The following is a 19,216-nucleotide window of genomic DNA, read 5'->3' as shown; positions in this document are numbered from 1 at the left end:
ATGATACCACTGTGGGTAGCTTATAAAGTAACATCTGAAAGATCCTGCCCTGGCTGGTGCGGCTCAGTGGATTGAATGCTGGCCTGCGAACCGAAGGGTCGCTGGTTCAATTCCCAGTCAGGGCACAGGCCTGGGTTGCAGGCTGGGTCCCCGGTTGGGGGCGTGCGAGAGCCAACCACACATTGATGTTTCTCCTCCTCTCTTACTCCCTTCCTTCCCCTCTCTCTAAAAATAAATAAATAAAATTAAAAAAAAAAAATGTCCAGAGTGTTGCTCAACCACATCACGAGTGAGAAACAGAAAGAATACTCTTCTGAACACGGTACCAACAGCACATATAATATCTCACCTCCCCCCGGATCTCCCCCACATCCTCTGGCCCTCGGTGCTCTGTCTAGAGGTCTAGAGTCACGCCTCATGTTAATTTCTTCTAGGAGAAGGTGTAGGTGTTACAAAATACAAAGAAGCTAATGAAAATAAATAGACATCTTTTATAAATGAAGAATCCGGGAAGCAGATGGCAGATTGAGGACCACACGGGGACCCAGGGCCCAGCAGGGAAAGGGCATGCACAGTGGTGAGCTGCCCTTGCTTGGGGTTCACGTGGGGTGATTCTGGGAATCATGGGGTGCCTGGAGCAATTCCTTTGACCCTCTTGCACCCACATCTTTTCCAGGGGGGTGAGTTCCGTCTATTCCAAGGCAAACAGAGGCCCGGGTGGTCTCCTCCAGGAATGGAAACTTGGCAACCCCCCAGAGGGACTCCCTGCTGTCCCGACACCAGGCCCCTGGCCCCTGCTGGCCCCTCGCCTCCTCTCACTCGTCTGCTTCCTCATCCCGCCGCTTCTGCTCCTCTGTGACCGGCCTGGAGTGGGTTTCTCCGTCTGTCTTCTGTCATGTCCCAGGTGCTTCACTGCTTCATTTTTCTGGGGATATTCAGAGCCACTCTTGTCTCCTGCCACCCCCCTCCACCCAGGAAGTCAGAGGGCACAGGGCGTCTTCACCCCAAGGGCTCAGGCCAAGAAGGCAGGGAGGGCGGCATCGAGAGGGAGAGACAGCAGCGTGTGTTTGCACATGTGAGGCCGGGGTCTCTTTCTTACTCCCCGTGTGCAGTCCACGGGGGAGCCTGCGGGGCCTTTGGGCAGATGGGAACCAGAGCCCCTGCAAAGCATCTTTCCTGCAGCTCTGGGGCCTGTAGCTGAGTGGATCACAGCCCCAAGATGGAGGCAGGGAAGTGAACCGCGTGTGTCTCACTCCCAAATGACATCCTGAGACAAGACCACAGCACAGGGCTGCAGGCTCCGAGGCAGCCTAGACAGACGCACGCCTTCTGGGAAGTGATTCTGTGGGGCCCTGTACCACCTGGAGCCTATGGGTGTGGGCTGTGGGGCAGCCTGGGCATTTCTCTTTGTGGGGCATCATTGCAAACGCTTTCCAAATATTCCACTGGATCCTGGATGGGCTCAAGGTAGGTGAGTGCAGAGTTCAGAGACGGAGATGGGAGAATGGACCCGAAAAGCCCAACCCCTCTGCCTGGAGGAGTCTCAGCAGCCATGATGGCAGAGAGCCAGAGCTCCCGGGGAGGGCCGGCAGCAGACAGGATTTGAGCTGCCTTTTAGGGTAGCAGCCTCACCAGCAATTCCAGTTTAAAACATAACTTTGCGAGCACCAACCAAGTCTTAGTTCCACAACCTGGGGTACGAGGAGCAATAGGATCTGGTTCCGCCGCGAGCCTCTCTGGCTGACCCCTTGCCTGCCCCTTATGGGTGCAGGAAAGTCTTTTATGACCCTTTGCTGGGGCAGATCCCAAGAAGTCGGGCCTCAGAGCTGGACAGGGCTGATCAGGACTGATACAGAACAGACTTCTGTTGCGCAAGCAGCAAGAAGAATGAGGGCAGCACTGCCAGCGGGACAGACAGGGCTGGACACCACGTGCCCATCCCGGTTCTCGTCTGGCCACAGTATTTCCCAATCCGCTCTTCCCCACACGCACTTCTTCCCACAGACGTCAGGAAGAAGAGAGCCACTTAGGGTGGAAAACATCCTTCTGTTGTCTGAGAAGGCCAGGCCCCTCCCTTCCACACAGACGTGTATTGTTCCCGCTGATGACAAGGCGGGCCCTCATCTGACGGAGCAGGAGCAGGTGAGTCAGTGCTGCCCCCCAGCGCAGCCCTGATGGCGCGGAGGTGGGTCCCAGGTGGGCGTCTGGGTTGGGGGCAGTTGAGTTCCTATGACTACCCGTCCAAGCCAGGTTCCTAGCTCAAACTCCACCTCCACTTGGAGGCCACTCTTTACAGTCCCAGCACGTGACAAGTTTCACTTCCTTGGACGTTGCTTTTCTAGGGTAGGGTCTTGGACTCCGAACTGAATTATATTTGTCCTCAGATTATCTCCTTGATTCGTAAACCTCTCTCTTTGTTCAGCGCCCACTTTCCTCCCCACGCGTGCAGCCCGGTGTGAGAGACGTACCAGCTCCAGAGCCAAGATGCTCTCACCTGGGAGGAGATTGCCAACCATGTGCAGTGACGCAGGCCAAGACGCCAAGGCCACCACCACCGGCCAGACGCGTCTCCCGGGCAGGCGCACCTTCCCACTTCGGAGAAGACGGTTTCCAGCAGCCCCTGCCCTTCGCGCCAGTTGACAAGCTTGCCTTAGAGATCACGGAGAAAACGGACGTGGTCAGAGGAGAACTGTCTCCTCCTCGGGTCCCCCTCCCTCAGCCCCACCGTGTCTGTCCGTCTGTCCCCGTAGGAGCTGGCCCCCCTGGTCTCAGCAGCAGGAGTGCCCGCCCATGCCTGCCTGGGGCCCACCTGCTATGGGCTCCTGGGTCCGCCTTTGCCCCTGCAGGTGTTCGTCCTGCCTCCTCCCTTTCTCTCCCAATTTTTAAATATTTTTCTCTCTCTCTCCTCCCCATCGTTTGCGAGTAAAAAGAAAAACTTGCCTTAATGTTAATAACAAACACGATAGATAGCGTACTGCTTATCTGTGCCTGGAACTGCTGTTCTCGTTGCCTTAAACACACTATCTTGTTTCTCCTGCACGGGAGCCCTCGGAGGCCGTGGGTGTTGTTACGCAGTGCAGACGAGGAAATGAGGCACAGATGCCACCCGCTTCGCTTGGTGACTTAGAGAGAAATGGAGGAGGCACCCGGGAGGCAATACGTCTGAGAGAGAAAACTTGACTCCTTCCCTCTCCAGACCCATTTGTTCCCTAATCGGCTTCATCTTAGGAAACGAACCACCGTTTACCCTCTTGCTCAGGACAAAACCCGCGGAGCCATCTGAACCCTGTTCCCCCTCACGTCGCACAGCGAACCTGCCTCTCCATGGCACCCTCCCTCCCCCACCCAGAGCTACGCCAGCGCCCTCTCTTCCCTGGATCCCTGCCCTGCCTCGCCTTCCTGTCTCCCTTCTGTCCCTCCGGCCTGGTCCATCCTCACACAGCAGCCAGATCTTTTCTAAAACAGACACTGCGTGAGAGCATTCTTCCCTGACAAACACTCCACAGTCCAAGTCCCAGCACGGGCTGCGCACATCTGCAGGCTGCTCCCTCCTCTCCTCCGTCCCCGCGGCACCGCTGCCTGGCCTGCGAATGTCCTCCGGGCACGCCACGCTCTCCTCTGACCCCGTGGCTTTCCACAATACATTCTCTCTTCTCGGCACACTCCCAGCTTCGTGACTGCCTCCTTGCCTTTCAGGTTGCAACACCTGCTCAGACAGGCCCACCTCCACTCCTGAGCTGAACAGCCCCTCAAATTATTCTCTATCTCCATTTCATGTTGTGGATCGCACTTAGGAGTATGTGAAATTACCCTGTACACTCATTCCTCACATCGTCTGTCACCGCGTACCCCACCCCCAGCTTCAAGGGCAGGCTCCTCAGGGCGTGGCCTTGTCTGCTCATGACCACATTCCCAACGTCCAGGCCTCTCCTTGGCCCTAGCAGAGACTCCCCATCTATGCCAGACCCCAGCTTTCCCCGGCGCCTGCAGAGAGACAGGAACCGTGAGGATCCAGAGGAAAACCAAGTCCCTGAGGCCTAGGGGCTGGGGGTTTGTTTGGCCTTTCCCCTCCTCCAGGCCTCCCTCCAGCTCACAGCCTCCCGCCTCTCCCTGCTTCAGCCCCGTGTGCTCCGTGGGAGGAAGCCACTGGCCAGCTTGTGGCTGTGGGTGGAGGTGGGCGGGAAAGGTAGGGGCCAGTATGTCATGAAGACGCAGGCCACCGTCCAGATTGATGGTATCAAGTCTTAATGGCTTCAGCTGCATTTAATTAAAAATTAAGTGGCTCACAGGAATGCAGACCTGTGGGCCCACAGTCTGAATTCTGCCCTTAAGTCTGTTCTCGTCCAAGCTTCAGTTAAGGCAGCAGCCAAAGACCCTATCGCAAGCCCCGTGTGCTGAGCTCATCCACAGAGACAAATACCTTTTCTGGCTGTATTTATAGAAGCCTCCATTCCTCCTGGACCTCCCGCTCTCGCCACCCACAACCGCGTTCCCTTGTCCTGGTCTGGATCTGCCTTTGCGGCAGCTCTGTGCCAGCTGCTGTCTGCCACCTGCGCTGCTCAGTCCTCTGTTTGCCTTCTCCTGGAGTTCACCTCTGGGGCTCTTTAAAAAAAAAGCAATCGGTAATTCCCAGCTACCATGGCTGTAACTTAGTACTAACTGAAAAAATAGACGCCATGGACTGAACGGGCCCTTTCTGATGATTCCTTGACTGTGTCTCAGTGGCCCCCTCCCCGGGAGAGTGGCCCTGGGTGCTCCCTCCCTCCATCGCCTGGGGGTGGGAAGTGCAGGCCTCAGACCAAACCCGACTTCCTCTGGGGCATCGGACCCTGCGACCCAGCAGGATGCCACGTGTGCCTTGCGAGTCTCCTAACCTCAGGCAGCTGCTAACCTGGGTGCTGTCAGGCTGGATGTGAGGACGTGTGAGCCGGGGAGACTGGACTGCGCTCAGGTTTGCTCCAGGGCCTGGCTGTCCGGGCTGCGGAGGGAGGGCTGTTGGCACCAAGCAGAGCAGGGCTGAGCAAGGGTCGTGGAGGCCCCACACCTGTGTCATCTGTGTGGTTTCTGCTGGGTAGTGGCTTCTCATTTGGGGGCATTCTCCCAAGCAGGGGGACTGGTTCTCTGGGGACTGAAAAGAACCACACTCCGTTTATGTAGAAAGCACCGCTACGCATACAACACACAGATACATCGTGCGTCTGTGGGGTGGTGGTGGTGAGATAATCAGGAAATAGATGTTGAAAAATGCTCTTCAAGATGTGATAGTGACCAACAGGCTGAGGGGCTCCCTCGGAGCCTCCTGCCCTGCCGTCCTCCCTCCTGACCTGAGCACAGAATCTACAACACATTCCCTCCAGGTTAGGAAGGACCTAGGGAAGTTTAACAGAAGATCTTGCCCAGGAATTGTTGCCCAGTAGTAGCCCTGATGACACTTTAACATACAGAGGGACAAAGCTCTGCCCTGGCTGAGGTGGCTCAGCTGGTGGGAGCTTCATCCCCAAAACCAAAGACCACAGGTTTGATCCCAAGTCGTGTTCGGGAGGCCAAGCTCCCACTGTGGGGTCACAGGTCATAGCACGCAGGGCGGATGACGCTTTTTTAAAACTTGGATTCAGTGACCATATCTCTTAAAATAAAACATTTGAACACATTGTCTGCCAAAAGAGCTTTTAAAATCAGCATTAGATGTCAGGAGCTTCTTTTTAGGGGTAATTTGGAAATAGAAAATTTGGAACAGCTAGGATAATTGAATGGTTTATGGAAAACCAGGATAGAGTTTTGAAGTCAGGATAATTCTTTTTTTTTAATTTAAGAAAATATGTTTATTGATATTAGATAGAAATGAAAGGGGGGGGGGAGAGAGAGCGAGAGAGAAACATTGATCAGTTGCCTCCCGTACATGCCCCAACCAGGGAACCCAACCTGCGACCTTTGGTGCACGGACAACGCTCCAACCACTGGGGCACCTGGCCAGGGCGGAAGTCAGGATAATTCTGACAGTTCCAGGACTGGTGATTCGGTAGCCGCAGGGCCTTCTCAGCGCCCCTGAAATCAGAGCTTCAGGCTGTGGCCAGTTATTGGCCCGTAACTGACCCAGCCAGAGGCGAGAGGGACTGTGGTGTGTTTGTAGGAGGAAGAGGGGCTTTGGCGTCTGGATGGCATTTCCGTAGCTCCCCTGGTCATGCCCGCTGGGTTTCCTGTCCGAGAGGCACTGAAGTGAGCAGAGTGGGCAAGGCCTAGAGTCTCGGAAGTCATCCTCCCACTGTTCTGGGCTTTGCATCAGAACCTGACTGGTGGCCGGTGTTCAGCTGTGTCCTTCACGTAAGAAACGGACTGGAAGCAATGGGATGGGGTCCACACAAGAGCCTGTGGAATGCCTGCCTAGAAGGCAGAGTCTGTGCAGTTTCCTTCGGCCTAGAGAGGCAGAGGCGGGGTTCTTTTTCCTGACATGCTGGGCGCAGTTGGGGTGCAAAAACACCCATATGCTTTATTTATCTGTTTCTGCTGAAAACCAGATAAACGGAAGCGGGCCTGAGGCGCAATGGAGAGATGAAGGGCAAATATAAGGCAAAACCTCAGTACATTGTGAGACAGTGATCCTCAGGCCGCTTCATTTTGTTTCTTTTTCTGGCAAGTGTGGGGGAAACGAGGCACATCAGGGATGGGGTGGTTAACGTTTGCCGAGTTCTTGGGAGCAGGACCTTGGAGGCACCCACGGAAGCTAGAAGAGACACTCCCCTGTTTTCCTTTCGGGTTGTCTCATCGCCATTCCCGGAGGTTAAATGTGGGGAGGCGCGTGGAAGGGCGGTGTGAGCCCCTCTGCCTCTGCGGTTTCCTCACTCTCTGACCTTGGACGACCCACAGTTTCCTCACGTATACTGTGGTGGTAACAAAGCATTTCCTTCTTCCTTTGTGAGGCATCTATCATGTGCGTCAGAGAAGGAAAACTCTGACTCCAAAAAACCTCCGCTGCCTTGCGGCATACCTCTTCAGGGGAAAGGCTAAGGGAGTAAACCCCGACAGAAAATCCGGAGCCGGAGTCCCTAAGGCGGTTTGACGTTGTAGTCAACACCGGCAACTCCTGCGGCGCACCTGAAGCCAAGCTGTATCGACTCCGTCTTTCCCTTGGACCCTTCAGCTGCGAAGAGAGGGGGGGTCTGCTGCATGGGCAACAGCAGACCCTCCATATCACCCTGCCCAGGCTCTGTAGCTTCAGCTTCACTGGAGAGGACACTCCAGCGTCATCGCAAGATGTCGATTCAACACGGGAGGAGACAGATACCGTGTCACTCCCGAGTCGGACTGCACAGCCATTCTCGGCGGTGCAGATAGACTCTTAAGAAGCTACACCATCGTCTCTTGAGACGGACGGCTGCCGACGATCATGTGCGTCAGACATGATAAAAAATATGGCCGTGCCCTATGAACCTCTGCGTGCCCCGCAAATGCAGTGACTGTTATTAATTGGGATGAGCCGCTCCTCAGGCCTCCATCACAGGTATTTCCAGTTGAACCTGACTCCCAGGTTTGAATTTCCAAGCCGTGAAATCCATCCATTCGAACATCCTCCTGTCTGCCCGCCTGTTCATTGCTGGGAGAGGATCACTTTGTGGGAGACACTGGACAGGCCCAGGGACGCAGGGCGAGCCGGGGACAGGCCTGGCGCACGGAAGGCTGATGGCATCCAGTGAGGGCAGGTGGCGCAGGAGACAGGCTGTGACAGTGGCAAGCGCTCCAGTTGGATCAGGCATCAGGGGCTGCGGCCTCACCGCCTGCCGGCAACATTCTTAATGGAGTTGTAGCCAGCTTCGTCCTGGGTGAGAGCAGCGGGGGGCTGTGGGGGGGCTGGGAGCTCCAGGCTGAGGCAGCTGTGGGTGCAGAAACTCGGAGGCAAGCGAGCTGGCTGGACCTGAAACGGTGCACTCAAGTCAGCAGCTGCACAGAGCCAGGTGGGGGACGGTAGGGGGGATGTGACCCCGAGGCCCTGTCGCTTGGCTGGTCTGCCTGGCGCAGGGCTTCGCCTGCAGAGGAAGGAGAGCTCTCTGGGCGTGAAATGGACAGAGGATCAGAGGGAATGTCAGAGGTGTCAGTCCTAATGCAACGTAGGGGTGAGTGGAGGGGGCAGGACTCCCGTGAAGACCAGTGAGGAGGCTGGCCTGACGGGGACACGGGACACAGAGACATGGGCATGTGGTGACCGAGCTCCCGCAGGGCAGGGAGGCGGAGAGAGCATTGGCACTGAGGGAGCGGGAGGAGGGAGAAAGCTGTACACTAGAACAAAGCCCAGGGAACATCGAATGTGAGCTGTGATTGAGAAATAAAATTTAAAAAGTGAATAAGTAAAATACAATAAGCCTGAACCAACCTGAACTAAAAAGAAAGAATAAAGAAGAGCAAGAAAGCAGGGAAGACAGGAGGTGGATCGGGGCCAGGGTGTGTCCTTGAGAACGGGCGCTGGACGTGAAGGTCACTGAAAGTGAGGTCAATGGCGGGAGGCTTCCTACAGCTTTAAAAAAATGGTGGCAAAATCTCAAAACATAACACTGAACCCCTTGATTATTTTCAGTGTATTAAGTGCAATAAGTGGCCTCGGTGGCATTGAGTACACTGGGGGGTGCTGAGGTCGTGCTTGAGGATCAGGACTCAGGCCCCCCACTGAGTGTCTGCACAGTGGGCGGGGGGACAGGGGCACAGGTGTCTCCCAGAGTCTCTGCACTTGCAGGTATTTCTGCTAAACATTAACATGTGTCAGGAGAGCTCTGCCCTTCTTGCTGAGCTAAGGAATGTCCACAGGGCCAGGTCAGAAAGACATGGTTGCAACAGCAGTGAAGTGAGCGGGACCGGGCAGGGAAGGCAGAGGACTGGCCGGGCACCCGCCGCTGCATCAGCTGGGGCAGATCCGGGGGAACCATGCACAGTCGGGCTTGTGAACGGCGACCTAGAAGCGGGGTCAGCTGATGGCCCGCGGTGTGGACGAGCTTGACCTGCTCGGAAGGTGGGATGGAGGGGGTTTCTGTCGGCAGTGGGCCGCTCAGTGGGGATGGATCCCATCAAGATTTCGATGAAGTCGGGTGATTTTGTGGGTGAGAATCACAGAGGGCCCTGGCAAACCTCAATACTTAGGCTGCGGCCTTGGAGCACCAAAGACGCCTTGAGAATATTTATAAAATGGCCTGAGCTGGAGAATGAAGTACAGAAGAACTTGGGGTGTTTGTAAAACGTGACTTATATGCATATAGCACCCTATTCAGTCAACGTTCTTTTATATCAAAGATTTCATTTTGCCTTTATAGCTACTGAGGTCTACAGTAGAGTGAGCATGTACGCACCCCAACTCCGCTCTTCCGCCCCAGCCCCTGTTCCTGGGTCAGAAACACACTGGGGGTCCGAGGGCAGGTCTCCAGTTTTGTGTTGACCAGGAAGAGACCCTGGGTGCTCTGGCCCAGGTCAGAGCTCTTCCCTCGCTCCGGGACGGTCTGCAGGCCTGACTGTCCCCTTCAGTCCTGCTTTTCCAGCACAGGCCTTTCAGTTCTTGGCCCGCTGGACTGAACTGCCAGAGAGAACAGGCCAGGAGTGTGTCTACGGGCGTGTGAACCCAGGCCCCCCTTTCACTCGTTCACTCAGCACCTGGGAAGGGAAAACGGAGCCTAGACTACCTTGTCCGCCCCCTCCCATCCACCCCAAACTCACTCAGTTAGTTCCTCTGGGAGGAACCCTAAGCCATGGAGCTGTGAGGTATACATAGGAGTTTTGGTGTCACATTTATGGGTTAGAATTCAGGCCCCAGCATAGGCTAGCTGCTAACCTCGGGCAAGCTTCTTGACCTTTCTGAGCTTCAGCCAAATGGGACACTAATAACCACCTAGCAGGATTATTTGCACAATTAGTTAGAAGTGGGGGAATGAGTTGTTATTTGCAGGGTGTCCAAAGCTGAGCTGAGGGTCCTTGCCCCACCCACTCTCTGCTAAAGGATCAGGCTCTACAGAGGTGGCCTGCTTGGTCCAGGGTACCCTTAACCCTGGGGACCCTCGGTCTGGGATCCAGGGGCTCACAGTGTTGCTCAGGGCATCGTGACCCAGGGATTGCCCTTTACGAGGACGCTTTCCCATCCTGCCACACTAGCCAACTTACTGCAGGTCAAAAATAGCTTCAGTGAATGGAACGTGGGTCCCCGGAAGGTCAGAGCCAGCCCTGAGCATGGGATTCCAGCGTGCTCTCATTCCCACCCAGCAGACAGCCCTGCGGTGGGAGTCCACGAAAAGCTGGGGCGGGGCGAGGAGGCTTTTGCCCGGCATCCACCTGTCTCCCCACTCACCTGAAAGGGCTCTCGGTCCTCAGCCCTCCTGGCCAGATGCTGACCATCTCAACTCCATGCTTTGCTTTCATAAATCTCATTTTTCACACAGAATTCGCCTCCCACCTCTAGGCCCTCTGGGAAGCTTTGTATTCCCTCCACGGTCCAGGTGGGAGTGAGGGTGGGGGGGAGGGAGGCCCATCCAAGTACAGTTTGGAACTGGTGCCAGGAGCCAGCCTGCTCCTGATTCAGGAGGAGGAGGAGGGGAAGGAGGGTCGATATCCAAAGACACAGTGTGCTTTCTTCTTGGTTACTCAGAAAGAAATCAGTGTTTTCTTAGCCAAGCAAGTACTGAAGTGGGGCGTGGGGCACAAGAAGATTCCTTTCCTCCCACCCCCTAGGTTCTTCCCGCTAGGCTAGCAATCAAATTACTGAGCAGCAGGTTAACACAAGGAAATGCCCAGTTCTTGTGGGGCCCTGTCAGGGGCACCTGAAGATGTGAGCCCGACGACGCACTGGGCGGCTGAGGCTTATGTGCAAGTCTGGACCAAGAATGAGGGGTCCGGGGCCTGGGATTCCAGGGTGGCCGAGAAAGAGCAAACCCTGCTGGGCAATGGGGGGTTTGGGGGGGCGGGAGGCGGGGGGCGTGTCTAGCAAACAGATTTTTGCTTGAATCTTCCCCATTTGCCACACTTCATTCTGATAGGCTGAGGTGAAAATGCTGAGGCTCCTTCTTCTGTTGAATTCCTGTAGGCTGGAAAGGGGGAGGGCCACAGGCTTTCTCTGAGTCTTTTGTTTCTTAATAACCAGCTTAAAATCAATATCCTAAAAGGCATATTTGAGGTGGGAAAACTTTGGTCCCCTCCAGTAACCTCAGAGTGGGGGTGACACACAGTGGGGGTGGGGAAGGAATTTTCCAGGAAGGGATGTGTCAGGAAGACAGGTGGTTGGCCTGGAAAGTTGATGTCACCTCAGCCCCACTTCTTTATTTAGTCTCACTGCTGGGGACCTGGTTACTCATGTATTCAACATGGACTCCCGACCACGTCGCTGGGTTAGGAGTTGGAAAGACAGAGAAAATACACAGCTCTCTGCCCTGAAGAAGGGAATAGCTGAGTGGGGGACTCACTCAACTGAACAGTTAGTGTGCTACAGTACAGCTAGGTCCTGGGTGCCACAGGAATGCAGACAGGGAGGCACCTCGTCTACCCAAGAGAGGTGAAGAGGAGTCAGGAAAACTCCCCAGAGGACATGATAACCGAGCTGAACTCTGGAGGGTCAGAAGGAGTTAGCCAGCTCAGGAGGTGGGAAGGGCCCCCAAGAAGAGGGAATAATTTCCTCAAAGTACCAGCTTCCCGGAGAGAAGAGCGGGTCCCAAGAATGACAGAGGGCTTGTGTGTGTAAGAAGCAAGGCTGGGAAGGGAGGGAGGGGCTGGATCCTGGAGGACGGGCGAGCCGCCTCCAGTGGAGCCAAGGAGCCCATGCTGCCAGCAGGACCTCACCAGCCGTGCCAACGGATGAGCTGGCAGCAGCTGCGCCCTGCAGTGGAGAACACGCCCTGTCTCTCAGAGCCTAGGCTCCAGGCAGGCAAAGTTCCCCAGGGGCCGGGGGGTGGGGGGGCATGGAGTCGAGGAAAAGCCAGGGGCAGCTGCTCTCCACCAGCACAGGGGCCCAGCTACAGTGCACTTGGAGATCTGGAGGGTCAAGGATACTTTCGACACCCTTTGAGGCTCCCTGTTGAAGTCAGGAATCCCTCCACTGGTTGCTGCGACTGGGCATCTTGGCGGGGGGGGGGGGTGTTGGCGGGGGCAGGCAGCTTGTATAGTGAAACCTCAGCTCTCAGACGTCTCCCATCTCGAACAATTCGGTTCTCAACCACATTCATGGAAAAAGAAAATGACTCAGTTGTTGAACAAAACTTCGGTTCTCAACCTGACCACCTTTCATGCCGATACCTGGGAAAAAAGGGTTCTGTTTTTGAACAGATCGCCTCTCAAACAGGCTTCTGGAACAAAGTAAGCTCAAGAATGAAGTTCCCCAGGAAGTGAAGCGCAGTTCTGTCCCCAACGCAGTAGCTGTGGGGACGGAGAGAAGTCGGAGAGAAACGCTGCTGAAAGCCGTTTCTGTGGCTCCCTTTGCAATCTGCTGGGTCTGCCATGTCTGAAGGGCGTGGAACCTCACTCAGTCTGGCAGCCCAAGAGAGTGTTGTAGTGCTCCTTAACTCTTACTGAGAATTTAAAATGAATCCAACTGGGCAGAGAACAGGCCACTCCCAGACGCAGCACCCTGCCCTTTCCGGGGGCAGTCTGCCACGCACTCCGCTTAGGCGGATTTCCTCCTCTGTTTGGCTGCCTTGTCCTATTAGGATGGTAGCGCAGTTCCCAAAATTCAGCGGGAAAGGTAACAGTTAGGATGGGACCCCTGCGTGAGGTGCCGCTTATTCTTCATGCGCAGTAACTGACTCTGGGACAGGGTCCCCCGCCCCCACCACCCACGGCCGTGTGCTGGGCAGCTGGCTGCCTGGCAGCTCCGGGGATGTGCCGCCCTGCAGGGTGTGCCCACAGCCACAGGGCAGTCCTGCTGGAGCCCCTGCGGCTCAGCTGACCCGCCGTCTGGTCCTCCCCTCCGGCTGCCCCTTTCCCGGTCCTGTACGTCCTGCTGCGGCTCACCAGGTGAAAGGATGACCCCAGCCAAGGGCCTCTTCCCTTGCCCCCCCTTGTAACCCCTCTCCTCGTCCTGCTCCTCCTCCTTCTCTGCCACAGCTCCACCCGCCAGGCTGTGATCTCAGGGGGACGACGGTCCAAGCCCTGCAACGTCTGTCAGCACCTCCACTGTCACACCTGTGGTTCCTGCCGCTTGGTGGGGGCACCTCTCACCTCTCACAGGTGCCCTCAGGAGTTGTGACTTCAACAGGGCTCTCAGAAGCCTTCTCAGCAACACACCCTCAGGGGAACACGTTTCCTAGTGGAGACCAGGGTCTCAGCCTGGGCTCTCAAGCCCGCTAGTAACGCGCATGAGTCTCCCCATTACTGAGCAGCTGAGGTTCAGAACCTTCTGACAGAGAGACCTCAAATGTCCCCAACCACCCCGCCCCGAGCCCCGCTGCTCCTCCACATGTCCACCCCTCTGTCAGACCGGTCTGAATCTGTTGTGGGCCAGCCTAATGCTAATCCGTGCTCCCGACAGCCCTCTTTCTAGAGCAGAGCACTGTGAGCATCGGCGCCCAGCTTCTCATTCTGCATCCCAGCTCAGACACCTCTTCACACTCCAGACCCCTTGGATGTCTGGGCAGATCACGCCCACCCACTGCTGAAAGACGACGGTTTCCCATGACAGTTAGAACAAGACTCTCACGCTTCTCATCCTCAGAAGGCGCAGCGCAAGCCCGGCCTAGATCTGGCCCCGTTTCCTCCTGCTCTTTGCTCATCCGGTCCCCTCACCAAGTTTATGTCCATCTCAGAGTGCTGCCTCTCTCTTCCCTCAGGTGGAAGCGTCTTTCTCAGCCGTCCTGGGACCACCAGAAAGTACAACCCATGAAAGCTGGAGCGTTTGGTGTCTTCACCGCTGGGTTCCAAGTGGCTTACACGGAGCCCGGCCCCCGGCGGGTGACAGGAACCCAAGCGCTGGATGAAAAGTATAAATAATAACCCGCAGCCCCGTGCTGTTCTTCTCTTCCTTCCCTTTGCTCTTTCCTGTCGTGCCCACCCTGCCCCTAACCCTAAGCACCCTGAGGACAGTGCTCTGGGCTGGCGATTCACATCCCCCTCAGCGGCCAGGGCACAGGCTTTAATACAGGTTTGTTGGCGGAATGAAGACAGAGCGGGCGGGCAAGGTTCTCACGTGCCTCCCCACCAGGCAGGCTCGGCTGCCTCCAGGACAGGTGACCAGCAACCCTTGTCCTGCTGGCGCAGCTCGACCTTGTCTGCAGTGAGCCCAGAGGCGTCTGCTCCTGGGGAGCTGGGCTGTACCCCCGACCGGACTCTTTTCTCCAACTGCCCCAGGACCTTCTGAGCTGGTGCGGCTCAGACAGCGCATCTGACCTCAGGAGCACACACCTAACGAACCTCAGGGGAAAGCAGGGCCCTGCTGCTTAATTGCTTGATTTACGAAGTGAGATCCTGGGGAAAGATTTACTGAAAGATCATGACTTTGGGCAGACGTTTAGCTGACAGAGTTAAACATTTCAAACTTACCTCATCCCCCCCCCCCCCCCCGGTTTCCCTCTCTCAAGGGTGAGCATTCTGGTCCCCGTCCAAAACCCAGTCCTTCTCCATATTTGGGAATCTGGAGTGGGCTCTCGGTGTCCGCCGGGAGCTGTAGTTCCAGGAAGGATGGCTGCCTCTCTCAGGCAGAAAGTAGGGGTCCTTTCTCAGGAGGACACCTGGAAACAGGAACCCTGTGCCCGTGGATGGAAGGGAGCTACCCAGGGGCCTGCTTCGTCTTCGTGGCTCCCTGCCAGCCAGTTCTGAGGCACTGCCCTTCCGTGCCTCAGTGTCCCCAGTTCTCTGTCTGGCTTTCTAACTGCCAGGTTGTTGGGTTGGGTACACCCAACACACATTAAATGCTCTGAGCTCCTTCCAGCGGGGATCGCTTTATAAATAAAAATTGTTGTATTTAAAAAGGACAGTGTTAACTGTAATTGCCTAATTGCCGCCACAAACCAACTCTTGGCCTGTGGATTGAAACGATTCTGTTTCATACCTGACGAGTGCCTTCCACCTGCCCTGCGTCTCATTCTGCTTCTCTCTTCCTCTGTAGTTTCACACCCTCAGGAACAAACGCCCCCTCTCCCTCTTCTCCGGAAGGAAAGGGTGAGACAGACCCACACCGTCCTACGTCAAAAGCATAAGAAAGTTGTGAACGGGGATGATCTGTACCTGATTTAAGTGGCTCGTGCCCAAACGTGACCAAGAGCTCAGTCTCTGTGGATGAGGTTTTGTTTCTTCTGGAGAAGAAACAGAGTTCTTGGCATGATTTTTGAAAGATCTTAATAAGATCTCCCTTCTCTGGGGATTTGAGAAAAGACTTTTGTGGTCAGCACCTTTAGTTCGAGGGGAGAGAGAGGCCGGTCCAGCCTCGTGGGCATGGCCGCAGGCCCGGAATAGAAGCGGCTGGAAGAGCCTGCGCTCTAAGGGGTCAGTCAACCCTCCCCCTTGGCCTCAGGTCCCGTGTCTGGAAAATGGAGCCAACAACGTACATTAGGGTGTTTTGCCAATTGCTGCACAAAGGTTAGTTGTGATAAGAGGTGGTCAGATTAATAATAGGGAACTTTAAAGTCAGACCCATTAAGATTAGAATTCCACCTGGATTCACTGTGGCAATTTGATCAACTTGCTGGACCTCTCCCACCTGAGCTATGTTCCCTCTCGGATGTGATCGATGAAGGTCACAGGAGCTGGCACATGTCACAGACGCAGCACAGAGCCTGCTGTATGCTCACGTCTGAGGATGCAGCTGTGGCTGTCCCTCATGGGGCATGTAAATCTGATGTCGTTGTGACCACCAAAGGGCATTACGTGGCCTACACTTCATCATCTCACTTGGTGACAATCACATAAAATAACATAACAGTGCTTTTTAAGTCGTGAAGCTCTGCACCAATGTGAGAAGGGGCTAGAATTAAGCACAGAGACGGGAAGCGGGCTCCACTGTCTTCCTCCAGCGTCAGGGCTGCGTAGTGGCTGCCCCACCACAGACAGCAGTGAATGTGTAAACTAGCAGCCGCAGAGCTGTTTGTTTGTTCCAGGCAGTGGGCGATGCCGACAACCAGAGGAAGGATCAAAGGGACATGCGTGACAGACCGTGAGTGAATAAGCCAGCTTCCGGGGCGACATAATTACACGTAATTATACGTCTGCACTATATGTGTTTATGTAACAGTTCATCACCATGTTACAACTGGCCATTCGTGGATGGTGGGATTTTGGTCTTTGTTATTCTCGTGTGCTCTTCAGCCTTGTTTGGATTATTTTTACTTGGCCACGCTCATGTTAATAAAAAGTTAAAGAGATGAAGAGCAGATGCTGAACAATCCCATCTCAGGTGGTGAAGCCCTAGGAGGATCCACGTGGGCCTCCTGTGCCGAAGAGCGCTCGTGTGGGTGTGGAAAAGGGGGTTTCTGGCCATAAACAGGCATCTGTGAAACCACAGGAGCGGGAGCCTGTTAAGAGGAACCAGGGAGATGGCCCTGGCCGGAGAGTTGAGGCCACAGGCTGGGATAACAGGCTGGCTCCTATCACAGCCTGTGCACACACCAACTGCCTTGCTTTCTGCGTAACCAGGGACTCCTGTCCTTCCACCTCCAGTCTTTCGGGTCCCTTAGACTCTGCCTGTCAGAGAGGAGAACTCGCTCACTCATTCACCTGTCTAGGTAGCCGCCTTGTGCCGGGAGGGAGCAGGACAAGGGTGCAGTGAGCTACCTGCAGTTTACTTCCACCATCACCATGTTTGAGAGCCGGACACACAAAGCGCAAGCTTGTTTCCCAGAGGACACACCGTGGAAGGGATGGTGACCACGCACCTCACCATTCATGACAACTGTCCCCCCAGGGAACTTCCCACAGGCAAGTTCCTGCAAGCGTGAAGGCAGCTCACTGGCTGGGGGGGGCGGGTAACCCCAAGGGGAGCCAGAGTCTGGGGCCCGAGCAGGGCTGTCTCCCTCCTGCTGCCACAGATCACTGAGACTGTTCCCAGAAAGAACTGAGCTGCCATGCGGGCCCGTGCACGTGTCAATCACGTGCCATTTACACAGATTCTTTGTGAAGAGCTCCTCCAGGAAGGTCCCCCACCCCCACCCCCACCAAGCATACCGATTTGCTGAGAAAAAAGCCTTTACAAAACCAGCAGACTGGAGCTTGGCTGAATAGCCCTTAACAATTTTTGAACTGAATTCAGTTGTCATGGGTTAAAATAGGTGCTCAGGTGCCTGTTTGGCCCACGGTGCTCCCTTTACTTTCCATCTGAGGTCATTCTTATTCTGCTCCAGAACAGATGCTCAGTGGGGCTGGAGTTCCATCTGGAGCGGGCACTAGGCGGGGGTGGGAGCGTCATGGTGCCCTTGACCTCACAGTCTGAGAATAAGGACGAGCACAAACGCAGAGGCAAACCGCAGTTCCTGTGATTTATTTTAGGCTTGTTACTTTATTTCTTTTAGGTCCCGGACACATGGGACAGCCTTGGGCAAAGGTTTGTTTACTTGCTGTACTTGGACTGAGTAAAACATCCAATTTTAGGGCTGACTGAAGCTGCCAGGATTGGTAGGGCGGACTGCAGGCCCACCCCTTCGCCTCTCCGAGCTCTCGCCATCCCTTTCCTCTCTTACTTTCTTCACTTGGATAAGGTGGAAAATGAAGATTTCTGGAAATCCTCCCAACATTTCTCCCTCCTCCCCCACCACCCCACTGCGGTCAGGGTTACCTTGCTCCCCGTGTTGCTGTCAAGCTCAGGCAGAGGACGTGAAGGCGTGTTGTGGAGCCAGTGTTAGGGGTTAGTGAAGGAGAAAGATGGCAGGGCCAAAGCTCCTGGATTTAAGTCCCAGCCACGCACTTCTTGTGGGGCTTTGGGACGTCATGGAGCCTCTCTGAGCTGCACTTTTTTCTTTTACAAAATAGGAATGACACACAAACTTTTGTCCCAAGGTTGTTGATGATGAGTTAAGTGTAAAGTACTCAGAACTGCGCCAATAGCAGTTAACACAGTCCTGTATAAATGAAACCATCATTATTGTTATTGTAAAGTGCTATACAGAATAATTATGAATACGAAGATCGCTGCTTAGACACAGAAGCAGGTGAGATGTCTGCTGTGTCTCCATGGAGAGGAGCAAGCAGGAAGCACCGAGTTCTGCTCTAGATGACAAGTTCAGGCTTTTAGAAGGAGCCATAAAAATGCCATCCAGCTGACGCAGGTCTGGAATGAGAGAGGCACACCCTTTGGCTGTCCTGGAAGAGCACCGTCTCCACCCTGCCAATATTCTTTGCTTTGCCTTGCTTCTGGCCAAAGACCCACTCTGGCCATGATCCTCCTGGCCCAGACCTTTGCCACCAATGTCCCTGTACTGAGGGGCTCTGTCTGGCCCAGCTGTGTTCACAGGGGCAGCTGTGGACCCTAACCTATTGCCATGAAATGTAGAACCAGCTTGGGGAGGTCAGGACAGGCTGCACTGGCCACAAATGCGGGTGCTTCTGACCTTTGTGAGAAGGAGTCTAGAGTGGGATTCCAGGTCAGAAAGTAAAACCACAGAACTTTTAGGTGGAGTGAGATTCCTTCTTCTCCTCTCTCATTTCCCAATATACTATACCATCTCACCTTATACTAGTCTGAAACATCCCAGTGATGTAGAGGTCAATGAGTTGTTAGATGGTCTCTTCTGACCCTCACCACCCTAAGCGGCCGGAGTTGCTATCAATGTCTTCAGGTGAAGAAACTGAGGCTCAGAGGAGTTTGGTGACTTTCCAAGGGTCACCTGGCTTAATGACCAACAGAAACAGAATTCTAACTGATGTAGCTCAACCTCCAGTCTAGCACGTGCTCCAAGGAGGCCAAGCAAATCCAGGTCCACAGGTGAAGGTGATGGATGGATACGCTGAGCACCCGGACCGACAGAAGGTCGAACACCAGGGTCCAGGTGTGGGGTAGCTCTGTTTGCGGGCACCACCGTGCTGAAGGTTAAGTGGTGACACACAGACCACCATGAAGCCCTGCGTCGTCCAAAATTGGATGAAACAGAAATAGAACACAGTCGTATTATAATATGACTTTCAGCACCCCCGCACCCTCCCTTCAATACCTTGACCTCATTTTGGCTGCTGTGGCGCCGCTAACAGCAAATTTGTTTCTGGCAGGTCCGCTTCTTTTAAGGCTGTGCTGCCCCCTCCTGGAAAAAATGGGAATCGTAGGACATTTTTTGATGGGGATGAAGGC

The 19,216-nt window shown here is 54.9% G+C and overlaps 1 long non-coding RNA gene across 1 annotated transcript; it reads right to left on the bottom strand.

Annotated features, from left to right (window-relative positions):
• Positions 1-492: 492 nt before the first annotated feature.
• On the bottom strand, positions 493-3,705 carry LOC149995759 (uncharacterized). Its single transcript, XR_016507422.1, has 3 exons — positions 3,441-3,705; positions 2,495-2,649; positions 493-925 (listed from the first exon to the last, which is right to left on the bottom strand). It is a non-coding gene; the product is annotated as an uncharacterized LOC149995759 (long non-coding RNA).
• Between the last annotated feature and the right edge of the window lie 15,511 nt (positions 3,706-19,216).

This window comes from Furipterus horrens, unplaced genomic scaffold, assembly GCF_987537825.1.
Source record: "Furipterus horrens unplaced genomic scaffold, mFurHor1.1.pri manual_scaffold_12, whole genome shotgun sequence".
Classification (NCBI taxonomy): Eukaryota; Metazoa; Chordata; class Mammalia; order Chiroptera; family Furipteridae; genus Furipterus; species Furipterus horrens.
The sequence above is the reverse complement of the archived record's forward strand: the minus strand, read 5'-3'. Positions and strand labels throughout refer to the sequence as shown.